Genomic DNA, 20,663 nt, shown 5'->3' on the forward strand with positions numbered 1-20,663 from the left:
CCTTCCCCCTTTTTTTCCTGTTCTTTTTGTTTTTCTTTATTGGTGCTTTTGTTAGTTTAGTTTTTTGCTTGTTTGTTTTGATGGTGGCCTTTCATGACTTTGATAGTTTCAAAGAATGTAGACCAGTTGTTTTGAATGTGTCCTTGAATTTAGATTTGTTTCCTAATGATTAGATTCAGATTAAACATTTGTTAGCAGGAACACTACACGGGTAATGTAAACTCCTTAGTGCATTGCATAGGAGGGATATGGGGGCAGGTTTCTCCCATGGTTGGTAATGTGAAATTTGTTCACCATTACAAAAGGTTACTTTATCCTTCTATGTGGGTTTTGTTATAGCCTTGAGGTTTTTTTGGGCCCTTAAGGTTGAGTTTAAAGTCTTAAAAGAGACCCTGCAGAAGTTATTTCATTTTTAAAATAAATATATAATTACTGAAGTAAAGATTCCAAAGCTTAGTTCTTCAACATCCAAATAATATTATTGTATTTATAAATCTAGCAAATGTAACACTTGTTTGTAAGATGCTCAAAGCAATTAAATCCCTTTGAACATTAAAACGTGAATTGATAAATTCAATATATATGCTTTCTATTTTAAGAACTTTAATGGATGAACAACAAGCCCCAAGAACTAAATATTTTCATAAATCTATTAAACTTTAGATATGGTGATTCTTAAATTCTCTAAATGTTCTGATTTTGCATATAAATGTTATATGATGTCAACTTAAAATTTAAAAAAATTAAGTCATTGCTTAAGTTACATATTTCCAATTAGATTCATAAGGTTAGCTTCTAGCAGGACATACTCCATTAGTTATTTTCTTAGTTATTACATGTGTCAAATATGCGTAATTTTTAAAAAAGATTTTATTTATTTATTTGAGAGAGAGAGTGAGAGAGAAATCCTTAATGGGGGAAAGGGTAGAGGGAGAAGCAGACTCCCCACTGAGCCAGGAGCCCAATGTGGGACTCCAGACTCCATCCCAGGACCCTGGGATCATGACCTGAGCCAAAGACAAACACTTAACCGACTGAGGCATGCTGGCCCCTATGCATTAATTTCTTACACAAAAATACTAACACCATGATTATGATTCTCAAATATTTCTATACTTTATCATAAACTGTCTTGGGTTTAAAAGGAAACAATTAGAACATTTCAAATAGTTTGGGGATTACCTTCTCAGATGGTTGAAGTTGCATAAACTAGAGATCCCCTTTGAGACACTGATACAGTATTAACACGGGTGGAAAACCTATTGGGTTATAAGCATGGAGCTCTATTTATAATGTAGAATAAGAAATCTATAACTTAGCAAGAGTGATTAACTGTGTGGTTATGTACGTCACATCTCTAGGCTAATTTTTTTTTATTATCTAATTTTTCCATATTCTCAGGGAAGTCCGTACATACCCATCTATACACATATACACTCCCAATGTAATTCTACTTATTTGAGTCTTTCCACACTTCATTATACCCATATAGTCCTGAAGACTTCGGGATATGATGGATTTTTTTTTCTTATAATCATTCCTATCAAGTAAGGTTATAACTCTTGCCAATATTAAAGTGACCATGTGAACACATAGGTCTAAGACAGTGGTTCTCAACGGGGGCACGATTTGCCCCACGGAGTGACATTTGTCATGACTGGAGACATTTCTGATTGTCATGACTGGGACAAGGGGTGCTGCTGGTCCAGTGGGTAGAATCCCAGAATACTACTAAACATCCAACAGTGCTCAGGACAGTCCCCCATAACAAAGGATTCATCTGTCTAAACTGTCAGGAGTGCTGAGGTTGACAAACTCTAGTCTAAGGTCATGTCAAAGTCATTAGGTTCCCGGGAACAACCAACATTATTCACTCCAACCTGCAGAAATGGCGGAAGGAGCCATGAACAAAGAACTGAATAGATGGATGGTATTGGGGAGATGGTGAACCCCTGCACTCTGTGTTCTAGCAACAGTCAAACATCTGGAATAGACCTACATTCTTATCTCAAAATTTCATGCCTGCATGCATGTCACCCTAGCCTAGAGCATTACTTCTGTGTGTCTATTTAGTGAATTCTGATGTACTCATTACTTCCCCTACATAATCTTCTCTGAATCTATTTCCTATCCGGCTAGGACGTGACTATAGGATTTCCTTTTGTGCCTTCGACATGCATTGAATATTGCACTTATAATATTGCAAATAGCTGGTTACATATCTTCTTCTTAGCTAGGCTGTGAGCTGATTGAGAGCAGAAATTGTACTTTATTTGTCTTGAATCCATAGAGCCTGGCACATGGTGAGCCGGCACTCAATATATATTTGATGGCTACATAAATGATCCAATGTATAGAAAGGATCTTAACAAGGAGAATAGAAACAATGAAATTGAAAATGTACTTTTGAACTAGATCACAGAGGACTATAAAGACTAAATTCTGGAATTTGGTCTTTATTATGTAGGTAGTAGAGGGTGAGTGATATTTTTATTTCTAAAGATGAATGTTCTGGTAAATTTTTTTGGAAATTAAATCATGTTTTAAATGCACTCTCTTACACATGCATGTACACACACACACACAAATATATTTGATTTTCTTAAAGAAAGAGCATAATAAAATAACTAATAATTTAAAATTATTCACATCAAAATTAACATCAGTAGGAGACTTATCAAATGTATTCCGTAATCTTTCACTGGAACTTCCCTATATATATTGTTATGGTAAAATATGAATTTTTTTTAAATTAGAAAATGGACTTTTATCAACATATCAAAGCACTTTATGGGTAGACAATATTGTCAAAAGTTCACAAATTGTTAAAATTACAGGGTACAAATTTACCTGAAAGTTTCTGCTCAGACTGTCTGCTAGTGCCCACACTTGTTAGCATTCGATTTTCTTTTCATGATTTCAATCCACACAGTCTTATGACAATAAGAAAAGTCTTTTTATTTCTGTTACTTCAGTACTTCTTCATCTTTCCAAAGAAAATGTTCAAGACAATTCACATGTGGAAAACCCGAAATTGATACTATCCCTGGTATACGAGTCTTTATTTAGAAATAGCTTTCAGGGCACCTGGCTGGCTCTGTTGGTGGGGCATGTGACTCTTGATCCTGGGGTTGTGAGCTCGAGCCCCACATGGGGTGTAAGATGACTTCAAAATCTTTAAAAAAATAGTTTTCGTTTGATTATTTGCTTATGAGTGGGTTTTAAAAACATATTATATAATAAAGAAGTTTGAAACTCAGAATGACAGCTGGTATACAAAATTCACTGCAATCAGAAAATAGTTTTCTTCAAGTAAAAAAGAATGTGTTGACTATAGCTCTTGCTGAGTGGGTAGAATTGTAGATGAGAAGCTTATTTTCTAGTCAGAAATCTTGATTTCCCTGAAGTCGTCGCATTCGCAGGGCTGGGTAGCTTGCCCCTATGATCGAAGGCGCCTCAGGAGCAGAAGGCTTGAGCTTACACAGTACTTCCTCACAGCCAAGGCGAGCAAGAACAGGCTGCCTCCTCACACCATTAACTGTTGTCTTCTTTCTTCTTCCAATATCCGTGTGTTTTACTCTAAAATTGTCATTTCCTGTCTTTTGTGAAGGCTTCTGTAATATTGGAATCTTTCAGCCCAGATGGGGCCTAAAGATTTTGCATTTCCTTTTTAAAAATTCATCTTCTACATTGATGTGGCTGCCATCATTCACATCAAACCAAAACAATAGTCCCTCTTTTACGACGTGTAACTGTGATGTATTTATGTACCAATATGTCAACTGCATCACATGAGGTATTTTTTTAGATTTTGTGCATGGGAATGAATTGCTAATTACGGGCTAGTTGTTTTCCACCATGACCCTGGAGAGCTACTACTATGACGGTTTCTTTGCCTTTCTCTGGGGACTGTGACTTGTGAAATACTTGTCACCCTTGCAGGGGAGACGGGTGGCATTTTTGGTGGATCTCTAACTGGTGGAAGGTGTGCCTCGCTATTAAAACCTGAAGACATTAAAGATAACAAAGGAAACCTTTTGACTTCTTTTCATTGTTTAATCTCCTGGCATTCTGTGTATATAAAGACTATCACTGGACAGAGAGCAGTAATAAAGTCCAGAAGTAGATAAAAGCACAAATAGTGAAACCAAGGTATTTGTAAAGCTCTATAAACCTGCTAACCAGAAGTTGCAGTTTGATCTTTACCTACGGCCAAGTCTCAAGGTTAACTGCTCCATAAAGCTTCATGAGGCGCTGGCGTTTGTATCTCTTCACTTCCTTATCAACGAAAGGACTCTCCCATCATATTTCTTCTAGTCTTACTTCTTTTGAATATATTATCGATGAGAGATTCCTCGACCTCAGATTTAAGGTAATGCCATCGGCCTGTTGGCATCAAGTCACAAATAGGACATGTTTGATGTCCGTGTAAGGAACGTTGCGAGTGGCCTCAGTCGGTTGTTGATAAATGGTGTAGTCATGGCATTTTGGGGTTTATGATGAGAGAGAGAGAAAAAAAAAACAAAAACTGTCTACCAAACTTGGTAGCGGATTCTTCTCCGTTTGTGCCCAAGGATCTAGGTAGAAGGTTGTAACTGCGAATGTCTCAACGATAGAGGTTAAAAAAGAAACTTTTGATAAAATACATTGGTAAAGCTATAGCCTTCGTCTTTGTTACAGAAGCTTGAAGATATTTAAAACGTTAGCCCAGTGAAAGAGCATTTGCTTTAAGGCCGCAACAAACTGTGTTTAGATACTGGTTATTCTGTTTACCAGCAGAACGCGGCCTGCAAGCTGCTCGCCTCAGGAAACACATCTTCACCTTGGGGGTCGAAACACCACCTCCTTCCCTGCCGGGCACACGCAGGATAACATAGGCGAAGCGCACAGGGCAGAGACTGTCCTAAAGCTGGCCTTCAGGAAGGGATTTGTTGCCATTCCTGGCTCCTCAGCTCCACAGAGGGAAGGGGTTTCTGCTTTACCCCACAGGAGGGAAATTTCAGGAGGATTAGCTCCTGCCACTCTCCACCCTTCTATGTTGCCTCCCCAAACCAGCAGGAGTCACCTGGGGGCTCTGTGAACGCCAGTGAGTGAGCGCACAGTGGCTCAGTCCCTCTGTCTGAGAACACCCTGCCCGTAGGGCTCGCAGGTTCTCAATCAGATCTAAAGCAGAGATCCTGTCATCATCCTGGCCTTCCGTGGAGTTTGGGGCCGTCTCCCTGCCCTCTCCAGGAAGGGGAAGGAGATATTTTTCTTTGTGAGTGTGGGTTTTAAAAGTTGAAACAAAGGAGAGCCTAACTACCAAGTATGAGACAGTACCTGCCTTAAGCACACACGGATTAGCAGCTGCTTTGCTGTGGCTCAACCAAAAACCCCCCGCTAGCCCACCTCCCCAGTAAATACATTTCATATCTGCGCACTTAGTGTTTGAAATGACACATCAGACCTCATTTATTTGCCCTAAGACTTCTTATCACTTACTAAATATGCCAGGAAGGGCAAAAGTGGTGGCCTTATCAACAGTCACACCTTAGTATGAAGTCTTTAAATGTATGTGGAAGAGCAGGTCTGAGTGAAGAGGAAGAATGAAAATAGTACAAACACTGTCCTCACGGGATTGTGCTCTTTCTGTGATGCGGGTCGTGGTTGCTCGAGGTACTTGGGAGTTACAGAAGTGGCAAGGCGTAAAGGGAAGAGTGTACAAAGATTTGTGAGGCAGAGATAAGAGTCCTGGAAAATAATCTTTAGCTAGTTTATGGTTTTGCTCAGGGAAATCCGGCCTAAGAAAAAGAGGACATGTTACTCAACTGCGTACTTGCCGTCGAGTAGGAGGAATTGTCAAAATACACATTTGTCCACCAGTGTCCCCATAATCTAATACCCAAGTGGATTATTCCACGTAATACCTGGATGGAAAATGTTCAGAGAAGAAGTTTCCTACAAATTGCTTTATTGAAGGTATATCTTTTATTTGAGGGTTCTGGGCAAATCAAACCTATTTTGATAGAAGTTTTCACTACTCAGTCTTTTATTCAATTGAAGACTGTGACCAAATGCCTTTTTTTTCTCTTTTTTAAAGCTAATGGGAAAGAGACTAGAAATGCAAAAGCATAGGTTTGGAGAATTGTAGAGTACTTTTTTTTTTTTTTTCTGTGACCTTCTGTTCTTTCCTCTAGAAGAACTGAATGTCTCTCAGGGGTGTGGTTGAGAACAGGTCAAGGCAGCAAAAGGATTAATAAAAAAATTTTTTAATTTGCTAGTGCCTTGCCAGGAATATTGACATTAGATATGTTGCATCACAAAGCAGATTTTAGATTACATATTTTATCTATTTATCTATCTATCCCATATATATATTTATTCTTGTATATGAAGAGTAAATTCACATTCATGAATTTATAAATAAATTCACTCATTGTCCTCTTAACTTTCTCAAACCACTCTGTGTCTGTCATTTGGGAGACAAAATTTTTGTCTCCATCCTTAAAAAAAAATTTCCGTGTGATAATATTAATGATCTGAAATTCAATGGGATGAATTTTAATGCTGTAAACATTCCATGGAAAGTGGTGATTTTTTTCAGATATGTAACACCCACGTTTACTCAGCATACAGATTCCAGTCCTCTCAAATGTCTCTTCTCTTTATTAACAAGACCGCTAGGCTATATCCAAAGGCAAGTTCCCTCTATTTTCTGACCAATTTCCTCAAGGACAATAGTCTTTTTCAACTGTTATCCTCTATAAGCACCTTACCCGAAGCCTTGCGCACAGAACCCACTTACAAGCAATAGTTAACATTTCTTGGACATTTATCATATGCCTAGCTCTCCTCGGGGCTTCGCATGGTTGTTATTTTTATCTGTTCTACAATCGTGCTCCTAATATTATCCCATTTTATACATAAGGCAACTGACATTCACAAAATTTAACAAATTTGTCAAAGGTCGCACGACTAGTAGACAGACCTAGAACTCCAGCTCTTGTCTAGACCCCATGTGCTGATGAACTCTTTACTGCAGGTGTTGAGGGGTACGATGAATAAAGAAAACACACACATGCCCACAACATTTTTTTTTTCCCGAAGAAACAAAAATATATTCACAACAGAGAGGAACGCTCAGGATGCGACCAGGCTGATAGACCCAAGCTTCGTGACAAACCTAAGCCTTCCTAGCTGTGTGTGTCTTAGGCCAATAAATCAGGCTTGCTGGTCTTCAGGTTCTTTACCTGTAAAGTGGGGGTAACGCACAGTAACAGCTTCATAGGATGGTAGAGAATTTAATAAAATATGATGCCCAAAGTTTGAGGTTCTGCTCCTTTTCTCCTGATTTCACTCCATTTTATCCTCCACATCCATGCCGAGGTACTTACTTCCCCGTGGAGGGCACCATTTGAGGTCTTGCTTTTTTGTTGTTGTCGCTTACCTCATTGAAATATCTGCTCCTTTATTTGCAATATGAGAAGCCATTTCTTGTTTCGAGACAATGGAGTTTTTTAAAAAAGAATATTGAAATATGTTGGTACACGCTTGCCAAAACTTGCCATCCCTCTCTTGTTTTAGATTAGTTCCTGATTTTTACCAGTGACCTTTTATTCAACATAGGAGTGAATAAGCCCTGGACTTTCCCAGATCAAAAATACACATAAACCTGGAAGCAGCCTCCACAAAGTATCACTGTGTAAACATGATAAAATGCAGCAGTAGGTCATTTACATTCAATGAGTAACAAGGTATTTGCAGGAATTAGCTGTCCTTGACCAGCTCAATTCTGTTCCTACAGCTTATGCTTTCACTTTATTGATGCCTATAAATGAACATTTCTTGTCTTAATGTACCCTCGTTCAGCACTCAGCACACAAGGGCTCTATTTTATAGCCGAGGGCTACACTCAACCTGCAGGGAAATTGCTCGGCTCCTTTCCTCTTGCACAGGTTGGTGTCTGCTGGGGAGGTTGACATCCTGGGACTTTCGATTAGAATCAATAATTTGTTGCTTGTGAGCCAGTTACCCACAAATTAGCTCCCCCATCCTTCTGCTCCTGCTGACCATCTTTTGCGGGTTTTCATTACTTTGCAATGCACCTATTGTTCTGGAGAGAGAAGTGAAGCTGGTGTCTATAAGAGCAAAGGTTTGTAGGAATGCCGGTGGAGGAGTAGGCGTGAGGCAGTTTTCGCTCCTGGATAATCAGGAGTTAAACATAAAATGCAAAGAACCCAAGGAGACCAAGCTGATATTTTGAGAATAATTTGATCAACAAAGACACCAAAAAACAACGAAGACTTTGACACCAAACTCTACTCACAAGTGTAAATAGAATTTAGAAGTACTCTATTAGCTTTTACTTCCACACGTGGAGCACTGATTAGGTGCCAAGCATTGTGCTACATGCCTGGAAAATATCGTGTCATTGAAGCCTTACGTATCCCTGTGAGGTAGACATTACTACGCACTCCTTAGAGGTAAGGACCCTGAGGCTGGAGGAAGTCAAAGAGCTGAGGAGAGACACACAATGAGTAAGTGGCACATCTGGAATTGTCTGCCCCCAACCCAGGCTCTTAACCACACCGATACTGTATATAGTCATCAGGTAATCCAGTCTTAGTCAGAACCCACATCCGGGCCCCAGTGAAAAACCACCCAGTTTACACAATGTGCAGCCCTCACACAGCAGTTAATCGATGGCATTATCCAAGTTTCCCTAGTTTTATTTTCCCCTCATTTTCCTATATTTATAACATTTTTCTGGTTTTATTTGGGGGCTTTTCAACGAAACAAGTTACTTTAAGAAGCAATGATAAAAAATCCAGGAAGTATTTTTTGAGGAGCGATGATAATCACCAAGAAAGTAGAAGATACTATTCCTGCCCTAGTGCATTTATTCAACAAATGCTTAAATGAGTCCCCTTTTTTTGTGCCAGGTTTTGTTAAGATACAAGGAAGGACATGGTGTGTATATGGCTGGCTTCCCACACTCAAAAAGACTATAATTCTGTGAGGAAGACAGGTCAGAAGAAATAAAATGGAACACAGTGGGACAACTGCTCTGGTTACCACAGGTACATGGCAGAGGCCCTTATCCCCAACTCAGCCTTCAGAGAAAACCTCTGGCAGGAAGTGATACCTGCACCATGTTGTGAAAAGCAAATACCAGCCAGTCAGGTAAGGAAAGGAAAGGTGAGAGGGAGAAAATAAGTGATTTGGTGCAGAAAAAGAAAGCTTTGTGGTTTGGGAGAAACAGCAAAAGCAGTTCAGTATGGTTAGTGGTCTCAAAATGGCTGCAGAGCTTTGAAAATGCCCTAGTGCCCAGGTTCCACTCTGCACCTGAGTCCAAATTCTCTGGGAGTGGCATGCAGACGTCAGTCATTTCTAAGGTTCCCTGGGTGATTTCTTTGTATAGTAAGTTTAGGAAACAGTGATATAGACCAGCAGTTCTCAAAGAGTTCTCTAGAGCCAGATAGCATCAGCAACACCTAAAACAGAAATCCTATGCCTTGTGTTGGAGGAGAAGTGACAAAGCCATTAAAACACAGACCGCTCTGGGTATTTACCCCAAAGATACAAATGCAGTGCTCTGTAGGGGCAGCTGCACCCCAATGTTTATGGCAGCATTGTCCACAATAGCCAAACTATGGAAAGAGCCCAGATGTCCACCAACAGATGAATGGATAAAGAAGATGTGGTGTATGTATACACACACACACACACACACACACACACACACACACACAGAGGAATATTAGGCAGCCTTCAAAAAGAAATCTTGCCATTTGCAATGACATGGATGGAACTAGAGGGTATTATGCTAAGCAAAATAAGTCAATCAGAGAAAGACAATTATCATATAATCTCACTGATAGATGGAATTTAAGAAACAAGGCAGAGGATCATAGGGGAAGAGAGGAAAAAATGAAACAAGATGAAATCAGAGAGGGAGACAAACCATTAGAGACTCTTAATCATAGGATACAAACTGAGGGTTGCTGGAAGGGAGGGAGGTGGAGTCGTGGGGTAACTGGGTGATGGACATTGGGGGGGTATGTGTTGTAATGAGCACTGGGTATTATATAAGACTGATGAATCACAGACCTGTACCCCTGAGACAAACAAACATTATATGTTAATCAATTGAATTTAAATTTTAAAAAAAAGATGTGAAATAAATGAAAACAAAACAAAGCACAGGTTGCTAGGAACGCCACCCCAGGGGTTCTGATTCAGTAGTCCCGGGGCCTGAGCATGTGTATTCCTAATGAGTTCACAGGTGATAATTGATGCTCATGCTGCTGGTCTGAGAGCCGTGCTTGGAGAACCACTGGTCAAGACCAACACTGCTCAGACTCTAGTGTGCACATGGCCACCTCGGAATCTTATTAAAATGCAGATTCTGATTCAGCAGGTCTAGGCTGGGGCCTGAGGTTCTGTATTTCTACCCAGTTCTCTGGTGATACCAATGCTGCTGGTCCTCAAATGACACTTTGAGTGTAAAAAGACAAATAAGAAGAGATACCACTGGAAAGGTAATTAGGGACTAGATCATAGCCTTATAATGTTTAGGATGATTTCAAATCAGCTTAAAAAAATAAGTCACAGCATGTTCAGGCTTAGTTGGTTTCTTCCATTATTTTGCTTTGTTCTCCACAGTACTAACTTCAGCCTACTAAGATAGCAGCCAAGAATAATCAAGAGTAAGGTAGCAGCCTATTAAGATCACACCCAAGATTACATTTTGTTTGTTTGTTTGTTTACTGCAACATGGGAAGAGAAAGAACTCTCCTAATTGTGGAATGAAACTTTTCATTTCAGTCTTAGATTGGATCAACTTAGTCACCATATCCACGGCTCCATCAATAAATGTTACCAGCAGGATCCCCAGCATTAATTGTCTCAGCCCTGGGAATCCCAAATCAATCATTGACAAGGGTGATGGGATCATCATTTTGGGGTAGACTAAGCAGGATCTACCTCGGAAGTAAGTGTCCATTTCTAAAATCTCTTTGTTGTATAATAGAAGGTGTCAAAAAGAAAATCACAGGTGCAAAATGGAGTCACTTATGCTAGGCCATGTCACCACACGAGGCTCAATTCCTCACCCAGTTGCAATTTCAACCTCCCCCAGAAATGTAGTTTTAACCAGTCAGTCGGAAATTTTCTGGTCAGTACCAGTGAGAGAATCTATCACAGGGGTCCTCTCTATCCCACCAAAAGAAGATGAGGTAATCCGCATGATAAGACCCCCTCCTCTTCCTCCTTAGGGAGTTGCCTGAAAAAATATTTTGTTTTCTTTTGCTAATAACTCCCTTGCCCACCTCCTTCCTATAAAAGCTTTCCATTTTGTGCAGCTCCTCAGAGAGCCTTTCTATTTGCTAGATGATATGCTGCCTGACTCACATACTGCTTAATAAAGCCAATTGGAGCTTCACATTTACTCAGCTGAAATTTTGTTCTTTCACAGGGACTAGGATTGGGAATGGATGTTGAGGGGTCAGTTACAATTAGCAATACGGACAATGGATGTCTTGCTAAAGTATATTTTTTTCCTGAGCACTTTTAGAAATCATTGAAGGATTTTAAGTAGAAAGATGGCAATATCAGATGTGCCTTTGAACAAGAACACTAGGTTTGGGGGTAGATAACTTGTAGTGGGGCAAGAAAGCCAATGAGGAAGATATCGCATTCATCAAGAGTCAATGGTGTCTTCATCTTAAGCCATGGGATTGCAAATGGAAGAATCTAGGAGACTAGGTGATAATTTGATGTGGGTTAGGGAAAGAGAAGACTTGAAAACCACTCCTGTGTTTCTGGTTTTGATAAGGAGCATAGAAGGAAAAGAAGGTTTTGGCTTGGGATGGTGGAAGATGGTAGGGGACAGAGCAAGGAGTAAGATGAGTGGAAAGTGATAGGTTCAGTTTTAATCATGTCAAGTTTGAAGTGCCAAGGAGACTTCTGGGTAAAATTATCCAAAAACAGTTTGAACTACTTGTATAGCTCTGGAACTCAATGGAAAGAACAAGACTCAAGAGGTAGAATCAGGAGTCTATATTTTATAGATGGTGGTGCAGAATGTGAAGAGAGTCCAAGATTGAACCATGAGGAATCGTGGCATTCAAGGGGAGGACAGAAAAAGGGAGATTTTATAAAAGAGACTGAGAAAGACTGGGTTGAGAATCAGACAGACCGCTGAAGAATGGGACGGTGCAGACACTAATGGAAGAGTTTCACGACACAAAAGTTTACGGTAGAAAATGCTACCGTAAGTACAGAAAAGTGTTCAGGGAATTTAGCCACCACAGCCTAATTAGATAATATGTATTAGAGTGGATGGACTTGGAGTCAGAATGAGGAATGAGTGATTTGAGGTGGTGGAGCTAGCCGGCGTAGACAGTCTTTCCATTACTAACAGCTGTGAAGGGCTGTAACTAAAGGGAACAGGAGATTTTGTGTGTGGAAAAGGAGAAACCAAGCTTATAATGACCGTCCTGCTACTTGCAATCGTGCGAGAGGATTGAGTTCGTCTCTTCCCAACCGTGTGTTAAGAAACACCACACAGCTAGCTTGAAATTCGGCATGGTGGGATACTTTCACCCAGAAATCGGCAAATGCTACAGATCAGTGCCTCCCCCCCACCCCCAGAGTGCCAGTTGTTAAACATTTACTTGCATGCTACTGCCTTTTCGTAAAATTTTAGAAGTTACAATGGTTTTTTTCATGTTTTTGGCTGCCCAGCATCTGAACTCCCATCGCTGTTTGGGGAGTTCCTGATTTCAAAGGCCCCGGTGAGGACTAGAGCCCATCTCCCACATCCAAAGCTAAAAAGATCCATGCCTGTGGCAGCTAGGGTTATAACACATGACACTCCATTCTGGACCTTAATTTTGAAATATAATTCTGAAAATATAATTTTATTCTATGCTATGAATAAAAAGGACGGTGGAGGATTTCTTTGGCAGGGGAGGCAGCAACATGGGGAATCCATAAATTCAGAGGCATTTGTGTAAGTGAAGATGCCCATTGCTGTAGCCATGTCCTCACTGTACGTTTGAGTTTGGCTGTGGCCCTGTTTTCCAAAACTCCTTTTATTTTTTTTCTGCTCTTCCAAGCCTATGTCTCTGGTTTTCCCTATCATTTCGGAGCTACCCTATGTGCCCTCAACAGTTGTTTCCCCCTTGTACATGCATACAGTACACTGGTAAATAAAAGATGAACATCCCCGCATTCATGGAGCTTACTTTCTGCCCAGACAACCCAGAGCCTTTCTCTGTTGCTTGTAACCCAAATTCTGATTGATAGCGAGGTATTCCCTGCAAAGCTCCCAATCATTGTATCATGGTTGATGTTCTGAGAATAGACTCTGAGATGGATTTTGGCATGCCAGATCTTTATTAAGAAGTGCCCTTGGGGTCAAGACCAATGAGAGAGTGGGGAAGGAAGCCGGATTGGGTGAGGGAAACATTGAAGTGTGAAGCAGACCCAACAACAGTCACAGCCAGTCTGCGGGAAGCTATAGAGCTAGAATGACTCTTCTGAGTTGTCCCAAGCTGGACAGGTCCATCACCATTGGAGGTGGTGCGGTCCAAGGAAGAGGTGTGACCTTGGACAAGCGGCTCTCTGTAGCTGAAGCACTCCTGGAAGGAAGGGGCCTACCAAGCGAGGTGCTCTCAGCAGGCGGAACAACAGGCTCCTCCTTGAAGGGGCATCTGGGCAACACATCGCGGTGTTTTACACAATGCTGCTATTCAGCATGGCAACAGACAAGAACAGGAAAAAGAAATAAGATAGAGAAGGATTTGAAAAGTAAACAAAACCCAAATTGTCATTTGCAGTCAATAAGATTGTATACATAAAGAACCCAAAATATTCTCCAGGCAATAAGACTTTACGAGATTACTTGATAAGTATCACCATATAAAAATTGATAGCCTTCTTCAGCATCAGTAATAACCAAGTAAAAATCACAATAAAAGGATCCAATTTGCAGCAGCAATAAAAGCTACAGGTATATATCAAGGCAAACACTTTAAATACTAAAATTATGTGAAGGATCATCAAGAAAGACCTAGATAAATGGAGAAATACCCCATTTTCAAGAAAGGGAAGACTCAGTTTCTTAAAGATGTCAATGAATCTACAAAGTCAATGCAATTGCAGAGTCTCAAAAGAATATTTTCATCAGACTTCACTAACTGATGCTGGAATCCACATGAAATAGAAAGTCTAAGAATAGTCCATTTCAGTTCTAGAAAAGAAAAACAACTTAACCTGAGCAGTAGAGCTGGAAACTGAACCCAGGTGGTATTGTCCAAGAACTTACACATTTAAAGGACTAGCAACAGACTGGGAGACGATACTTTGTAAATATAGAAAAAAGACTATTATACAGAATATATTTTGGATGCCATCTATAAATCAATGAGGAAAAGACAAACACACCAACAGAAACATAGACAAGAAATGTGAACAGGCAACTTAGAGAAGAAAAAACCAGAAGGGAAGAATATGTGACAAAATGCTCTGCTTCACTAGTAAGTGCAATAAAAACAAACATCATTTGAAATGCAATTTCACACCGGATTGGGAAAAATGGAAGTGTCTGACAACACCACATAGTGAAAAGAAAGCAGAAAAAAAAAATCTTCCCATACTGATAGGCTAGAAGATAGGTCCCGCTACACTGGGGAGCAGCCGTGCAGTAGGAAATAAATTGGGAGATGTGCATTCCCTCTTACCCAGATTTTCTACTCCTCACCCTAAAGCTACAGTTCTCCCCTAAAGCTGCTCAGTAGAATGATCTGCAAGGTTTTTAAGAAACAGCCTTGGAGTAGGGGCGCCTGGGTGGCACAGCGGTTAAGCGTCTGCCTTCGGCTCAGGGCGTGATCCCGGCGTTATGGGATCGAGCCCCACATCAGGCTCCTCCGCTATGAGCCTGCTTCTTCCTCTCCCACTCCCCCTGCTTGTGTTCCCTCTCTCGCTGGCTGTCTCTATCTCTGTCGAATAAATAAATAAAATCTTAAAAAAAAAAAAAAAGAAACAGCCTTGGAGATTTTATCTTAATGGGTCTGGGATAGGACCCTTGAGGACCATCGCCCTAGAGAAACTGTCACACTTGTGTGTAAGGAGACAGGAACATGTTTATAAGAGCAAAAAGGTGTTAACAAACCAAATGTCTACTGACAAGGGAATGTCTAAGTAAGTTGCAACATAGACGGGTTTGTATATGTAATAAATGTATATATGTGTCCACATACATACACACACTCCCATCGGAGGAAAGAGCTGAAGCATGTTGAATTGTTAATGGAAAAAACTGGAAAGAACCAGGAGAGACGGAAGTTATAAGAGAGACAGATTCACTGATGGAACCAGGTCCCCAACGAGGGAGGATCCAAGAACTGCTTTCGAGGATGGAGGCAAAGCCCAGGTGGAGGACTTGCTCTCCAAGAGGCTTAGCTAAGCAAGAGGAGAGGCTCTCTTGTACTTGACAGAAGGAAAGGAGTCAAGAATGCGGCTGCGCAGTCATCAGTCTGTTCCTCTTCCAGCAGCCTTCTTGGAGCCCCTGCAGGTGAGGTCTGGGCAATGCGTTTGAAGGGATTTTGCCCGGGGTGGTCTACTTTCTCAGTGAAGTTAAGGTCAATGATCTCCTGAGGAGTGGGGAGGAGAAGGAAGGCAGTTAGCAATTGTATTTCTGGAACTCGAGAGTGTTTTAAATTAATTTTTATTGTTTTCAATTTACTTGTTGGTTAAATCCAATAAAAGTGCTTTCATTTTTAAAATTAACCTTCTGTTTTTAATTTTTTTCACGTCCACAGCCAAGTTTTATTTTGTTTTGTTTTACTTGAGCAGCTGGCATTTTGTAAACTGTCCACGGGACAATTGCTTACAAAAGAATCCGTTTCTGCGTGGGGCTCATAGCATCAGACACATATGCATTTTCGAATAACGCTACCCAACTAGACTTCATAGTTCCTAATACAAGGACTTCACCATTACTCTTAGACAAAAAGAGATTTATGTGGGGAACACTAGTGATACTTTCAGCTTTATTGGCATTTGAAAAACTGAACCAAAGCAATTGAACACGAGTCGGAGGCAGAGTCACGTAGAGAAGCTACCCTTCCTGACTCAAAACTGAGGCCACACATCTTTCCCCAAGGCCACAGGCAGAGGCTCGAGCTCCTGAGTAGGCCAGCCAACAGCATATGGAGAGAATGGATTAAACAAAAGAACCAATAACGTGACTGCAGTTTTTGAGGGCTCCAAAAAGAGCAGTTGCACTCATGTTGGCCTCAGCTACTTTACAAGAAAACAAACTATGAGAAAAGGGAGCCCTAACAATGTTCTTTCACTGGAGACCTATTATCCGTCGCACATACAGTTACTGAAGTTGCTCTTACGTTCTACACCTGCAGCATTGTGTGAGATAATTATTTTATTCTTTGCTCATTAGAACAAACAGACCTCCCAGAGAGTAATGTGCGGTCTTATTTTTTTTTTAATGGATTTATGGACTCAAAGTATTGAATACCAAGTTTTCTGTGGGTTACTGAAAAGGCACAGAGGGATTCTAGAACAGACCGGCTGTCAGAGTCCAGGCGCTTTGTATCCAAGGAAATGGACTTAATTTAATCCAGGTGACTGGCTATTCAACACAATCTTTTCTTAATTACTGATACCTTGACCTCTTCTTGTGGAGTCTCTTTCATGAGCTCCATTTCTTGCAACTAACTAGTCTTATTTTCCCACATGACTTCCCACAGTTTAACTGTCATAGAAAATCTATGTTTTGAAAAAACAAGATCCTCTATTTGAAGAATAGCCAAGTGGCCAAAAAGAGGCCACTTTTCTCGGCACCAGTTTTGTAAAGATAATTTTTCCCCAAAATGGAAATAGTGAAAGGCAATTCTTGGATCTTCAAGGATCTCAGCAGCATTACTGGTAGGAACAAATATTTAAATAGGGAAATGTTTTCCATTGCAAGTGGGGGGGGGGTGGAATTCTAAGATAGCCCGCAAGGTTCCTGACTGCTAGAATGTCCACATTATCCCAGTTATTCAGGCAAACAATTTCTGGGTACAGCTGTGAAGAAATTTTATACATATAATTAAAGTCCTTAGGAGTTGACTTTAAATTAAGATTATGTGGGGCCTGACCTTAGCAGGTGAGCCCTTTAAAGAAATCAGATTGATTCTCCTGTTGGCCTTGGAGAAGCAAACTGCCATGATGTGGAGAGGGTCACGTAGTAGGGGACTGTGGGGGCTCTTGCTGCTGAATGCTGCAGTTCCAGAGCCACCAGGAACCGAATTCTGCTAATAACCAGTGAGTTTGCAAAAGGACCCTGAGCCTCAGGTGAGATCAGAGCCCTGGCTGACACCTTGATTTCAACCCGGGGAGACCCTGAGCAAGGACATAGCTAAGCCCTTCCCAGACTCTCTCGAACCAGCAACACTGTGAAGTTAAAAATTTTGTGTTTTTTTAAGCCACTAAGTTTGTAGAAATTTGTTATGTAGCAATAGAAAACTAATACGCCAAAGAAGTGTCAATCTAGCTTCTTGACTTAAAAGAGACAATATTTACTTTTTACTGGCCTTGTGGTTTCCGGACCATGTGGATCCAGCCTCAGGATGAAATATGCTTTTTAGAGAGTGTAACTTCCCATTGTCATCTGCATAGTCCTCTCAAATGCCTGAGGGAGAGAAATGACAGCGAAGATAGTCTAAGAATTCTCACGATGGACGAAGCTCACCTTACAGATACTCTCCCATGACTGTCTCCAGTCCAGTTCCCGCTCCCAGGCTGTAAGGACACCTCTTTCTCTGCTTAACTAAGCAAATGATTGAAAGCAACATCATAATGCTGATAACCTGGAATCCGTTCTGATCTATTTTTTTGAAAACAATTTGCTTTCAATGTTTGTGACCAACTTTGCAACTAGTGTTTCTTCAACAGAGCTGAAAGTCTCTTTTTTTTTCCCAAAGATTTTATCGATTTATTTGAGAGGGAGAAAGAGAGATAGTGAGAGAGAGAGCATGAACAGGGGAGTGGGAGAGGGAGAAGCAGGCTCCCCTCCGAGCAGGGAACCTGATGCGGGGCTCCATCTCAGGACCCTGGGATCATGACCTGAGCCGAAGGCAGATGCTTAACCAACTGAGCGACCCAGGCGCCCCTGAAAGCTTCTTTTTTAACATTCAGTGAAGGATGATGGAGAATTTATGGTGTAAAGGATTGTAGTAAGTACTATAAAAGTGGCTTCCTATGTTTGCTACTCAAAAATATTCTATTAACAGAATCAGGAAGATCTGTGATTACCAAATTCTTTTCCACCTATCAACCCCATCCTTAACTTTCTAGTCATTTCTTGTCTTATCAAAACCCAAGGTGGGGCAACTGCATTCCATAAGCTCCTTTAGACTTCTCTTATTTGTCACTGGAACATGCACAGTATTTGACAAATACTGTTTTGAAAGAACGAGTGACTGAGTGGCTAGTGGAAAGTGCTCTTTCCCCAGGAGGGTCTGTTCAGAGATTTTTGTTTGTTTGATTGTTTTACAGTGTTTATTAATATTTAAATAAATATAAACATATATGTACACTACATACTCTTTTGTCTACATGATTCATATACAAGAACAGAAAAGAAAAAATATATAGTCACTAAAATGCAGTAGCGGAGTGGTTTCTGAAACCCAAAGAAGGTATAAAAGTATTGCGTTTTGACATTAAAGGTATTCTTTAAGGTGAGGGAGTGAAGTTGTAATGCCATTAAAAGCTTGGATTGTATACAGGTATTAGGTGATTGAACAGAGTTAAACTAATGTTTAGCCTTTTGGCATGTTTCATTAGCTATTTAATAATATTCTTCTGAAAAGCAAACCATTCCAGGAGAACAACATAAAACAGAACAATATTTCCATTCATCACATCCAAAGCAACAGTTCTCTCATCTACTCTTTGTATTCCATTTCTGTTTTTGTGAAACCAAAGGAAAAAGATGAAGAAAGGAGTTTGGGGCAAGAATCAAACTTATTTTATGGCAGAATTTTGAGAAAATACCCTTCTTAATGACAATTATTCTGGATCCTTGGTGAAGTTCTTTTATTGATGGACATTGTGTATGATTGACATACCCAAGGCTGTACATATTTAAGTATACAGTTCGATGAGTTTGGAGATAGTATACACTCATGAAACCACCACCATGATCAATACCATAAACATATTCGTCACCTTCAAAGTTTCCTCCCTATGTATGTAGGTAGGTAACAAGAACGCTTAACAGAAGATGTGCCTTCTTAAACATTTTTTAAGTTCACAATATTGTTAAGTACTGGCACTGTGCTGTAGAGTGGATCTCTAGGACGTATTCCTCTTGATTACTGAAATTTTGTACCCTTTGGTCTAAACCTCCTTGCTGTCCCCTCCTCCTCACACCACCTTGGCCCTAGTAGTAACCATTCTACTCTCTGCTTCTGTGAATTTATTTTAGATCCCTCATGTAAGTGGGATCATGTACTATTTGTTCTTCTGTGTCTGGCTTATTTTACCATAATGTCCTCCAGGTTTATCCATGTTGTCACAAATGGCAGAATTTCCTTCTTTTTAAAGGCTGAGTAATAGTCTGTTGTATGTAAATACCATATTTTCTTTATCCATTCTTCCATAGGGGGACATTTAGGTTGCTTCCGTATCTTGATTATTGTGAATAATGCTGTAATGAACATGGGAATGAGGATATCTCTTTGAGATCCTGGTTTCAATTCCTTTGGATAGGTGTCTAGAAGTAGGATTGCTGAATCATATGGTAGTTCTATTTTTAATTTTTTGAGGAGTTTCCATATTATTTTCTATGGCGGTTGCACAGATTTACACTGCCACCAACAGTGTACAAGGGCTCCCTTTTCTCCGCATCCTCACCAACACCTAATGGATGTGAGGTAATATCTCATCGTGGTTTTGATTTGCTTTTTCCTGGTGATTAGTGATGTTGAGCAAGCGCCTTTTCATAGACCTATTGATCATTGGTATGTCTTCTTTTGAGAAATACCTATTCAGGTCTTTTGCCTATTTTTAAATTGAACTATTTATTTTTCTATTGAAGAGTAGGAGTTCCTTATATATTTTGGATATTAATTCCTTATCAGATACATGATTTGTAAACATTTTCTCCCATTCTGTAGGTTATCCTTGCCCTTTGTTGATTGTTTCCTTTGCTGTGCAGAGCATTTTAATTTAATGTAATCCCATTCGTCTATTTTTACTTTTGTTGCTTATGCCTCTGGTGTTATACCCAAATCTTGTCAAGGCTAATGTCAAGATTTGCCCCTCTCTTTTTTTCTAGGAGTTTAATAGTTAAGTTTTATATTTGAGTATTTCACCCATTTTGAATTATTTTCTGTGTATGTTGTAAGATAAGGGTCCAATTTCATTCTTTTGTATGTGAATATCTAGTTTTCCCAATAACTATTATTGAAGAGACTATTCTTTCCGTATTGTATATTCTCAACCCCTTTGTCAAAGATTAGTTGACCATACATGAGCAAGTTAATTCCTGGGCTCTCTATTCTGTTCCATTAACCTATATGTCAGCACCGTACTATTGATAACTGTAGTTTGGTGATATAGTTTGAAATCAGGAAGGTGATACCATCAGCCTGGTTTTCCTTTTGCTC

This window comes from Ursus arctos, unplaced genomic scaffold (genome assembly GCF_023065955.2).
Source record: "Ursus arctos isolate Adak ecotype North America unplaced genomic scaffold, UrsArc2.0 scaffold_10, whole genome shotgun sequence".
NCBI lineage: Eukaryota > Metazoa > Chordata > Mammalia > Carnivora > Ursidae > Ursus > Ursus arctos.